Source organism: Venturia canescens, chromosome 4, assembly GCF_019457755.1.
Source record: "Venturia canescens isolate UGA chromosome 4, ASM1945775v1, whole genome shotgun sequence".
Taxonomy (NCBI): Eukaryota; Metazoa; Arthropoda; class Insecta; order Hymenoptera; family Ichneumonidae; genus Venturia; species Venturia canescens.
Genome location: NC_057424.1, coordinates 13561747 through 13574203, shown reverse-complemented (window position 1 = coordinate 13574203; position 12457 = coordinate 13561747). Strand labels below are relative to the sequence as shown.

Genomic DNA, 12457 nt, shown 5'->3' with positions numbered 1-12457 from the left:
GATGCTGAGAGCAAGTATTATGTACCAGAGAGGAGAGAGAGAGGGAGAGTGAAAAGTTACCATATTATATACGTATATGTTGAACCATACAGAGTTTCGCGATCCTTGAATCAAACACTGGACAGATACGGATGGATTGGTGGAAGGCACGTGAGGAAGATTGATTTCGTACACTTTGCGATAAAGCAGGAATAAAAACAGTCGGAATTTTCATTGTTGGCACCCCCGGAGGATCTCATAAATTTTGTGAAACTTTATCTTCATTTTTATCGTTCATCAAGGTCGACGAAATCACAAATTTGGGGCTTCATGGATCGCACGAGAGACGTCAAGTTTTTGGAGTCGCTTATTTGCCGAGTCGATTCTTTTGTTTTTAGGGAAAAGTTTCCTCGCGTTGAAAATTATTCGAACGGCAGGAGGGGCCTTCGTGCGGTACTCTTCCTAGACATTTCATCGCATTCGGTGAATTCCCAGACCGATCGAGTAGTTGAAAATTAATGGTGAAACGTTGCCGCGTACATCGCGAGCTTCTGTCGTCTTGAAAAAAGAAAATCGAGTGAGCACAAAGTCACTGGACTTGGCGTGTACGAAACACTTGTGGAATTTTGCGTCGCAGACATTGCGGAGCTGCCCCTCTCTCTCGTTTTTCTTGTAGAAATTGGAGAGTGGAAGGTACGTTAATGACTCGTAGGTGACAGGCCTTAGATCTAGACATCTTCAAGTCAAGAGAAAGCGAGCAAGATGCGGAGAAGTACAAATGAAAAAATAAAAGTGTGCGCACCGAGACTCATCTCCAGTCTCATCCTCATCTCAGCACAATTCCCTCGTTCCGTGAGCGCCAGAAACGCGCCCCGAGTTCTTTGGTGCTCGTTGCCAACGAATAGTTTAGCATCAATCCCGACGTCTTATTATATCGTTATTAAAATAACCGTGGAACCCGCTCGCGCGTAAGTTCGCGAGAAATACTTGGCTCTTTACTCTTTCCATCACAGCATAATCCAAAATAATAATAATTATCATAATAATATTTATGCGAATACGATCAATAGTAAAAGCTTCATCGATAACTTTCCACTTTTTCTAAACTCTTGTTTTTTAACAAATTTCTATTACCGATTCACGACGATTATTATAGCTTATAAAACGATAAAAATCCATATTAAATTGAAAAAAAAAATGAAATTTATGATTATTTTAGTTGTTTCGTAAGTTCGTCTCGATAGAAATCATTTTAATTTCGTTTTTCTTATTCCAACAGTTCGATGATACAAAAATATGATGGTAACTTTTGAAAAATCGAACAGGGATACTGCAATACTGCACATTTTTTCCACTCGAGTACCTTAACGCTGTTTTCATCGCTTACGCCACGCGGGTAAGATAGGAAATGTAGATGTGTATGTCCGATAAGCCTCGTTCACACTTTTGTGATAGAATGTGTTTTTATCTTTTTATACTCCGGAATCAGCAGCTTGTAAAATTCTTTTTATATACACGTTTGGTAATCGTGATCGCTGAAGGATGTGTGATAAGATTTGACCATCCGATCGATCTGATTGAAGAGTCGGAGAACACCGGTGCATTTACAAACTTAAAAACAACAGCTGGATTCGAGTGTCATTGTTTTGAAAAGGTTTCGAGATTTGCAACAGTTCGATGGAGAAACATTTTCGAAAAATGTCATTTTTTTTTTCTTTTTTTTGAAAAACGTGAAAAAATGTTTTTTCGTTGATATTTTTCTGCGCGGACGGTGGAAAGCCGAACGGAATCATCCCCTTTTGATTGCAGTATACGATACAGCGTGTAGTATAATCGTTCATCCCCCAAAATTCTTCTCCCTTTACTGGCAAGGAAAGATATTGTATTACTGCGTTGAATATTTAACGAGTTGGTCTCCCGTCACACTCTTTCTCTCGAGACTGTATCTCTCGGTTTTCTACCCCATCCCTCGAACGAGATTCTCGAGCAAGCACTTTGTCAAATGGATGCTGGAAAAAGATGGAAAGAGAAAGAAGCAGCAGCAGCGAAGGAAGAAAGTGGCAACGCGGGGGCAAGGACGAGGAGGGAGGAGGAGCGGAAAAGTTTCGTATTTTCGTGGCAAGACTTTGGGGGTTGACTTCCGTCGCGGATCGGACTTCTTCCCAGTGTAATATTTTCCTCGTCTTTTTTAAAACTCTCGCTCTTCTTCGCCCCTCATTTTGACAAGAATTTTTTTTCCTAACGACAGCCAGGAGGAAATATTTTTGCGATACGACGCGATATCCACTTAGGCTTGGTGATGATAATACTTCTTTTCACCCCTCGCTGCACGCCCCTAAAATTTTGTCGAAAGAGAAAAAGGTGCCAGCAGCTTCTCGTGGAACGAGGGGAGGTTTTTTATTTACTGGGCTCGAATGAAAAGAGTTTTCGAGAACGGCCCGAAACAAATTTTTCTTAGGGTAAAAGGTCCGAATGATTTTCCGATTATTCTGAATTCCCGTGTTGATTTTTCGAGAAATTTTACTTTAGTTTTCTCAAGGACGTTTTGATGTCTGAGATTTCGGAGCCCCGAATGGTCAAAAACGACTCTTGAGCTCGAGAAATCGGTGTCGTAGCCACGACGGCACGTTCCATTGGTCCTCTGGCCGAAGAGACAGAGAGCAAGAGAAAGCAAAAGGGAGACCGAATAACGGTTGCGATTTCAAGTCCGCGTCCTCGGGGGAAAAGGTTCTGGATGAGAACGTACAGACAATGTTGTGTACCTGTTGAAAACTTTCTTCGTACTTCGACGAACGTTTGAGATTCGTCTGCCCCGAGAAAAAGTGTCGGCGGGTCCCCGAGATTTTTTGCTGCTGCTTTGTTAAAAATTCATCCCTCAGCGGTGTTAAAAACAGCTTGAGAAACGTTCCATCGAGAATTGAAGAATCTCTTTATTCCTGTCACCGCTCTTCTCGTCGAGCTCGGCGTCACCGCGCGCGTTAAATTTAAACGCGAGATCACGATATTGAATCGTGGGACAAACCGGCTGTTCTCTTATCAGAGCATAATAATATTGCAGGCTTGTGGGAGGGGATGAAACCTCAATAAAACGAATCGTAAGTTCGTATCACCGCGATCCGTATTTCCTTTATCGATTGCACGAGAAAATAGCTAAATTACATTATCAATGATTGTGTGTAAAAATAGTCAGCAATCCACGAAGATCATCGAAATCGAATATCGCAATGAAAATATAACGATTAATCTTCATTTCTGCACTTCGAATTCCTCCATAAATCCGAGGTTAACCTGCACACATTTGAATTGTTAATGGATACAATAAAAAGATTAAAAGATGATCTAATTGATGAATGAACTGAGATTAATGTTGGGCAATTTATCACCATTGCCAATTGAATTTCCGACACAAGATATTTCCAAGCTCATTACAAAAGTTTATGAAGGGCACATATAAATTCATGTGTATGCGTACAGCATACGGTGAACGGTCGTAAAGAGTTGAAGGGTCGTCTGACGATTACCAAATAACGTTAACGTCGAGTCGACGCGAGCAAATAGTGAAGTGGGTAGAGACGATTATTTTTGTTTTCCGGTGCGCGCTCATGGTTGGGACTCTCATTCAAATCATAACCGCCCCCGCTTGCAGGAGATTGGCATAAGGCAAATCGTCCCCCGTTTTCTCTTTTATTCCCTCTTTCTCTTTCTAGTATTGTCCTTGTTGTGTCCCGATCCCCTCGGATCATAATACCATTTTTCGTTGAGAGCAACGGAGATGCCAAGAGAGGGAGAGGCGGGGGAAAGGGAGCGAAAAAGGATACGAAGAATTCTCTGCACATTTTCGTATGCTCGCAGGTATAAACCGCGTGCCGAGGGTACAAATCTTCGAGCAGAGCGAACCTCGGTCTGTCTAAACAGGCTTTTTTTTTTACCTTGTACATCGAAATAGATAAAACTCGGGATAAAATGGACTAGCAAAGTAAAAAAATAAGAAAACATTTCACGCAATGAGAAGTGTGAACCGAATTTTTTTATTTTTTTGTTCAACCCCCGCGTACCTTATTCATGACTGGAATTAATTCAAAGTTGAAACGAAATAAATTGATGGTTGGAGCGAATTTCTGCACTAATCGATAAAATTCTTAGAAAATGTTTAATCGTAGAAAAATAACTGATGCACTCGAACAACGTAGTTGGACATACGAGGGGAAGATTGGTTAATGAAAAATGCAAGTTTTTCGTGCATGAAAAGGAAGTAAAAGGTCGTTGATTGCTCAATGGATTATGTTGATTCATAGGGAAATCAGACAAAAATACAGATGCAGCCGTCGTTTTTAATTTTGTTTCGTCCACGTGTGGTCCATTTTGCCACACATTTTCACTTTAGCCGTTGCGCGTGTACATGGATAGTATAAAGTGAACTGGTGGCAGTGAGTACAATGCGTCGTATCAAACAAAGCTGAAGCTGCTGCTTCTCCCTTGGTGGATGGGGACTTTGACAGAAGTGTGGGTGGGTTTGCGCGAGGTGTAGTATTACTCATTCAAATGATCCTCTCTCGCTTCATGGACGAGGGAGCGAGCGAGAAAATACGCGCTTTTAATCCGTTCCAGGCATTCACATCGTTTACTATAATACTATGCTCGACCACATAAACCCATTTTTTTACTCTCTCTCTCTCTCTCTCTCTCTCGTTTTCTTTGATTCTATAAAAATTTGCCTTCTCCGTTCCTCACGTTGAGCCACAATTAAGCAGCTACAAATCCAGAGGGAAAAAGGAAGATGAAAAAAAAGGATGCAAAACAGTCTTCACTTACCCTTTAGGGCAGATTTCATTTTTGGATTCTCTTCTTGCGTTCGAGAGCTTCCTATCCGGTTGGATTCCCTTTGATTGTATTTTTCTTCTCTCAAAACTATTATTCAAATCGAATCGAGAATTTGTGCCCAGGGCCCTTTAATCTCGAATTTTTCCTTTCCATCTCCGACACTGCAATTATTCACAATTTCATCGTTTTTTTATTTACACTCACCTCAACAATCATTGTCGAATATTTCTTTCTTCATGTTCAACTGAGTGGGAATATGCCACCAGAGACGCAATTGAAAAATCAATTGATCTAAAGTTATTGCAATTTTTAATATTTTTCAAAGTTAATCATCAGAATCGCATGCCCAAATCAATCCATTTTTCTCCCAAAGTCGATGCTCGTTATAATTATTCGATTAACGGTAAAAGATTTGGAGATGAATATATTTTTGACAAATCCACGGGGCTGAATGGACGCCGCAAGTTTGTGTAATAAATCTGAAAAACCGTTGCTTTCGTTGAGCGTTAGATACGCGTGTAGCAGCAATATAGTTCAACATGGAGAATTCCCCCAATTTCGTAGTCAATTGGTTCGTCCGGTTGAGCGGGATAGCAGCAACGATTTTTATATTCCACAGCGTGTTACGGCGACTGAAATTTTTTCGGTGGTGTTGATCAGACGTCAAAACATTGGTTGTCTCTTAGTCGATTTCGAGCAACGTTTACGTTCCCTAATCTTTCTTGTTCATAGAAAATAGAAAGAGAGAGAGAGAGAGAGAGAGAGACGGGGGAAGTGACCGAGAATTCAAATGTGCGAGAGTGCACCTGCATTTCTCTACTGCTTCTGTTTGCACGAGTCCCTTCAACTTGCTTAAACGGATTTCCCGAGAAGAGCTAATTCCATTGTCAAAGTGTCTGGACAATTGTGCTGCCATTTCCTTTCTCCCTTCGCACCCGATTTTTCCTTCACGTTTTCGTCTTCGTCTGCGTTTTCCTGCGGCCTCAAGACTCAAAGGAATAGGATAAATTTCCCATCGCTGCAGTTTCGATCGACGTGGCAACGTCGAAAGCAGCAAAATTGCTCCGGCAATGTCTCCGAGCATTGTTGCACACACCGAGAAGAATTCTCGGAAGGATTTCCAAAAGCTATCCCATAACCGAGACATATCTGGGGGTAAATATATACACGTGTAACTCTTGTTGCGTACACACTACCAATACAAATACGTGCGTGAATGTGTGCGTGCCCTGTCCCTCGAAGGGATGAGTCTCCTGCTGGGATTCACCATTGTGTCAGAATCGCGAGCAGCCTCCCCTTTACCTTTCGACTCTTCCTTCCAGTCCCCGCATACCCGGTTCAATCTTATTATAATACTCCGGACTTTGGATCCTACGGTGGTACAACGTAAAAGTGCCGAAAAACACGACGCGTTTCCACGCTTATCCTCTGGCTAAATCACCAACGGAATCTCTCCTGCGATGACTTTTCCTTCAACACTTTTGAGCCCGCATCGAATTTACTCGTTTCAAACATTTTTTTTCTTATTGATCAGGTTTTTCGAGCTACAGCTTGACGTGGCCATGAATTTTTTGTAGAAAACTGTTGAAGAGCACAAAAATCTAACGAATTCAATGACATTCCTCGTGAAAGAAGGAAAAAGCAATTTTCAACAGCAAGATAATTGTCTAATGGTTACGTAGATAAATTTCTTTCCTGTTGTATTTCATAAGGTTATGAATTTTAGTTTGTGGAATATGCGGCCTCGCAAGTGCGTGTGTTCTCGTTAAAATCGTGTTTACTTGTTAGTAAGGGTGTGTTTCATACAAATAGTAAGGGTAGTTAGGGGTTTTCCAGCATTGTCGCGTGAGAAATTACGGAAACGCAAATTGGCCGATCTGCAACCGTGACGGGGAATGGACGCGAGCCACGTGCTTTGCTCCGTCCTCTCTCGAGAGCGTCGATGCGTCCTCTCTCTCTCTCACTCTTCTAGTCGCAGCTATTGCGGTTGTGTAATCAGTAATGCCAGTATATTTCGAGGGTTGAAAGTGAAAGGGACTAATGCATACGTGGAATGAATATTTGCGCGTGTTTGTGTGTGTGTCTACGTGCGTGTGAATGAACGAGGGATTCGGTATAAGCTTTCGCCATATTCGAGGATCAGGACCAACGGCAAATGTGTGCCAATATTCGAGCTCACACGTTTCGTCCATTACTACTCTATTTGTACACTCTAGCCAATAACCATTTTTCTTCGACGGTTTTTTCCCCGTAAAAAGCTGGATACACCGAACTTTTTCAATCGAACTGTAGCAACAGAATCACGGTAAGCGGAACTGGAAAACTTGCACTTATTTGGAATGCACGAAGCTCCGAAATTGATGGAAGTTTGCTGGGATACATCGAAATGTCTTCAAGAGTAAAATTACTCAGGAATTTTTCAATTTATTTTTACAAAAACACTCGTATGTTTTTTATTTTGCAGAGGAAAAAAATCGATTAGAATTATCCTGAAATATTTGAGCTGGCAACGAAAGTCTGAGTGACAATTTAAGGGGCGAGGACCGGGATGAATTCTCATCCTCCGTATACGCGCATCGCGAGAGCAAGTTTTCCATTCCTCGGCACAAACAGGCTCGGCCGTTTAGGAGCATCCCTTGAAAGTACCGTGGAAAGAGGGGGGGGGGGGGGTTGAAACACGGGGTGTTTACAAAAGTCACCACCAGATGACAGAAGGGTGACGCGTACAGGAGAACACTGGCGGCGGTTGTTCGTTCGACGTTCTTTTTTCACGGGGTGCGCTTTCATTGTGCGTTATCGGGGGTGCTGTTGCTCATACCGCGCCCCCTCTGCTCACGCTCTCCCGTCTTATTTTCCCTTGTGTGTATGGTTAGGGCACGCTCTATGCCACGGTACAGCACTTATGTATTGTGTATGCTTTTGGACGACTTCAACCCCACTCCAATCCCCTCCATTTTTTCCAGGCGTATCGCGCGCGCGGCGCAATGCAACTTTTCAACCCCGTAAACGAGACCGAGCGCGTTTTGTCTCCTTTCCTCCCTTTCTCCGTCTCTCTTTGCCTTCTCCGATTCGAGGACCTCCGTGTTTGAAAAGTATCCGGAACATTTTCGAAGAGAACTCTCTCCTCCTCGTGGCGAAAAAAACGCACCCCTCTTGCGTGTTTGCGGAAGCCAAACCCTAAACGCTTTTTTTTCCCGGGCGTATCCATGTGTGCTCATATTCCATCGAAGCGATGAATTCGATAATCACTGCAAACAAAATAAAACATCCATCGCCATCTTTGCGTTCTTTTATCTTTTCCGCCACACTCGCCCGGACCGCTCCGCCATCTTTGGGTGCATCGCCGAGATAGCGAATACTCAAACAAGCTTTCCCGTATTATTCAATTTTCTTTGAATATCCCCAAAATTTCGTTATCTTTTTCTTCTTTATTGCAGCACGATTAATCGAAAATCATTCCTATTGTTCCATGCTCCTTTCGTTTATACCATTTCCAACGAATCAATGACCTTGATAATGATCGAACGATTATATTCTCGAGCGAACAATGAATTGATAAAATTTCTTTTTTTCCTCACGATAAATGCACAATCTTTGATGAGCTTTGTCCAAATTGAATTATTGTTTTAATCAATCTCGAGCAAACAATACTATTCGGGAGCGTTAAATCTTTGGCTACTTCGACGCGATTGACCGTTGGAGTTGGAGCGAGATAGTAAAATCCTCCAAGATTCGTCAGCTAGCTTTCGCGGTTATTTTGTAATATATTTTTATCAATTTTTACTCGTTGAAGCGACCGCTTCAACCAGCAATTGTTGCTTTTCATTTCTCGAAGGTGAGACATTTTCGAGGAATCAAAGGAACATAATAATTGAGAGTTACTGCGTAAAGTAGCATTTTCGACGGAGGTTAAAGTCGTTTTCCTGCGGGTGTAGGAGCGCGTTATAATTGCAATTTGTTCACTGACATTCTTATTACGAGAGCGCGCGGTACGATCGAAATAAAGCTACCGTCGTTCGCCGCCCACTCTTCGAGTATTTCCTCTTTATCTTTCTGTCTCTGTCATTCTGCGCATTCTTAAGAATTCCTTGCTCTCTCGCTCTCGAAGCAAGCACACGCGTTGTTTCTCTCTCTGTTTCTCTGTACCTTCGTCTTGGCGGCGACATGAAAGTCCCCGCCGTGAAATGCGTACGAGCGATTGTGTTCCCCGGCGTGTACGAGAGCGACTACCGTCGCGGTTCACTCTCATGCTCTCGGCACCGAGTAAGAGAAAAAGGAAGGAGAGAGATCGCTCTCTGCCAGAAGGTACCAACGTGTGTGTATGCTTTGGTCCAGCCTGGGGCAAGATCTGCTCCGGGACTTTTGCCGATATAAAATCGCCACGTGGTCAAACAAGAAGGAGAGAGAGAGAGAGAGAGAGAGAGGGAGGGAGGGTAGGCAGAGAAGGGCTGGGGAGGGAAGGGAGAAAAAAGAGCAAAGAGTGGAGCACTGAACCGAGGTTGAGATCCGCTGAAACTCCTCTTATTTCTTTCTCCCTCTCCTTGTGTCTTGCTCCCTTCTTCCCTACGAGCCAACAATCGCTTTCATTGTTTCTCGTTACATTACCTGAAAAGCAAACACGTTGAAACGTTCGTATCAAAAAGGGGAGAACGGTGAGAAAAGGTTCGCGCCGCTTCAATCGGACATCTCTCTCCCCTCCCCCCTCCCTCCTTTCTCCAGACGTTCGAGCTCTCATAATACTATTTTTAATTAAATATATATCATATCGTAATGACATTGCCGCATTGATTTATCGCGCTCATGCCTCGAGCGGAGGGACGAGGAGAAAAGATTATCGGGAAATTTCTTTGAGGGAACGCCGCTGTTGTTCAACATGCCGAAGCTTTTCAACCTCCGAGTAACTTCCGGTCGGAGGGCGCGATTGCTTCGTGACGATCGAACGCAAATTTCTCCTGATTTATTAACCGAATCATAGACGATCGTTGAAGGATCATGTTGAATGAGTTTTCACCTCATAAAGCTTTTTACATACTCGAAAAAAATCGTCGAAAGAGCGAAAAAAAGGCGTCAAATAATATAGCGGAATCGTAAATTCTTTGGAGATTTTTTCCCATCCTTAAAATCGTTGTCCTTTTCGCTCTTACGCGGAGAAAAAGCACGTGAGGCGAGTATAGGAAGGTGAGTTAGCGGGTTGTAACTGTATCAAGTTGGCCGTGACACGACTGGGTATAAATCACTTTCGCTGACCTGCCGAGCTGGAGGGCTACCCGTTTGCTGCTCCCACTCTCTATGTAAATATAGCACGGATATAAATTTATATATACAAAAATATATAGATCCTCCGATATGCCGAATATATACGTAGAAATTTATGTGAGGGCATACGCGATGAGTATAAATTTATATTAAAATTGTGTACGAAGACGGAACGATAAATTTTACTTTTTTCACTCCAAACACCCGGTGATCGTTCGCTTATTTTTTATATTTTTATCTCATTTGATCGTCATTGAGATATGTGAAACACAGAAGTACTAATTTCTAGCGACTTTATTGATGCGCTAATGCCACTTGACCGTCAACGCGGTCTTTCCTTTTCCGAAAAAAATCTTTTCATCTCAATTCTAGAGAAATACTAATTGATACATGGACTATGCGCCAAGTCTGATTATCAGTTTCTCAGCTGCGTACAATGTGGAGATCTTAATTATTGTCTGCAACGGAAATTCCAAATTCTTTTTCCATTTTCATAATACATTTTCTTTCCATACGAACTTATAAAAACCTGAAAAAATTGCGGAATTCTATATTTACAGCACTTTCAAGTGATATTCTTCTTCGTTAGAAGCGTTTTTTCTTCAAACTCGCTAAAAATATAGAATTTCGCAATTTTATTGGGTTTTTATAGGCTTAATTCGTATGAAAGAAAAATGTATGAAAATAGAAGAAAAAAAAATTTGGAATTTTTGTTGCAGACAATAATTTCAAATTAGTATTTCTCGCATTGAAAAAATGTTTTTGTACTTTTTAAATATATCATTGAAACTGTCAATCCTAAAAACATTCCCGAAAACAATCGATTTTTTGACTTTCTAAAGCAGGACTCCCCCTTAAATCGTTGGGAGAGGGTTTTGGTACTTTAATTATGACGTCACTAAATACCGTTGAATGGAGTTCCCCCTGCGCTTGTATATTTTTCTATAAATTTTCTTCCTAATTCCCGTCAGACTTGCCGATAAACGTATCAAGATATTCTGTCCAATGGAGGAGCAGTAACTGCGAATAACTTTAAACATTCGCGAAATGTTTCACTTGTCGTGCGATTTTCTGGTCGGCATAGCATTGACATTGTACGAAGGGTGGATTTCGAGGCTCGCGCGACTCGCTCTAACCGAGAGACTCTCTGCGGTGGCTGATTCAATCATGATAATTCCTCGAATGAAATTTACCGCCAGCCATCACGCACGTACACACCCTGTAGCTGTGGGTTATCCAGCGTCCGTTGGATGAGCCCCGGCCCTGGTCAGGTCGGGGGATGCGAAGGCAGGGGCGCGCTTGAGATTCTTCGGGCTTTGCGTCGCGGGGGTGCGAATCTAATAACACCAATTGACTCTAAGCGTGATCGAGCTACGAACGATTTGTCTGGTCTTGGCTTTATTTCCGCACTCGGAAGATAGTCCGGGGCCCCGCCCTTAAAGAAAAACTCAATCAATCATTTTTTTGGTACTGAATTGAACGAATGAATGTTGTCGGTATATTTTCGAGTATGGTAAATGGAAAATTGGAAAATGCAGGCAATCTTCCAAGTGAAAGGTGAGGAAGAACGTTCCAGAGAATTGAAGAAATCATTAATACGCGATTTTTATTGCATTTAAAAATAGTTACGTAACCGAAAATGATGTCGAGCGTATTCTCAAAATCGCCCCATTACTCCAAATTTTATCGTGTGCATCGAGACGTTAAGCGATCTACCGAGAACATTTTAGTATTGGGGGGTAAAAAAGAAAGACTGAAATTCTGGGAAGTGCGACCAATTTTTCATTCGACTTCCTCGTGCGTGCTCGACGATCGATTTGAATTTTCGTTGATCGAGCGTTTTAATGAGCAACGAAGAGAGGGTCGAAAATGAGGGAGGAGTTAAGGAGGAGGATACGAGACGAGGAACAGAAAAAAATGGAGACCGTGTTTAAACAGGTGGCTGTTTCGAAGGCTTTTTTTTCGGGGAGCCTAAAAACGATGTTTTACGTGGGTTACATCACACATATGTGACTGGAACGACCCGAAAATCGATCGATTTATGGACTACTCTCGTTTGTGTAGTGACGTTACACAGGGACTATCACCACTTGTCACATTTGCCACATATTTTTAATGATTTGTTGGATATTTTTTCTTCCTTCCCCTTCGTTCCAGTTAGCGTGACTCGAAGTGTCATTCTTCTTCGTCGAAATACATTTTATTATCATGAGCGGTTACGAGTTTAACGCTATGCCCCGAATGTGATATCGTTCGATCAATTATTGCATCGATAAAATTGAACTTCGAATAAATATTTATTGTCGAATAAAAGTATCGAAAGCCTCTGGGATACTAAATTGTTTCAGCAACTTTTTAACTACGAATTTTCGTAGTTAAACTCTATTTAGCGAGTGCGTTT

General features: G+C 42.1%; 1 protein-coding gene across 8 annotated transcripts in view; it reads left to right on the top strand.

Moving 5' to 3' along the window:
- The window catches only part of hth (homothorax), a 365547-nt gene that overhangs the window by 63668 nt on the left and 289422 nt on the right, over nt 1-12457 (top strand). The window lies entirely within an intron of this gene.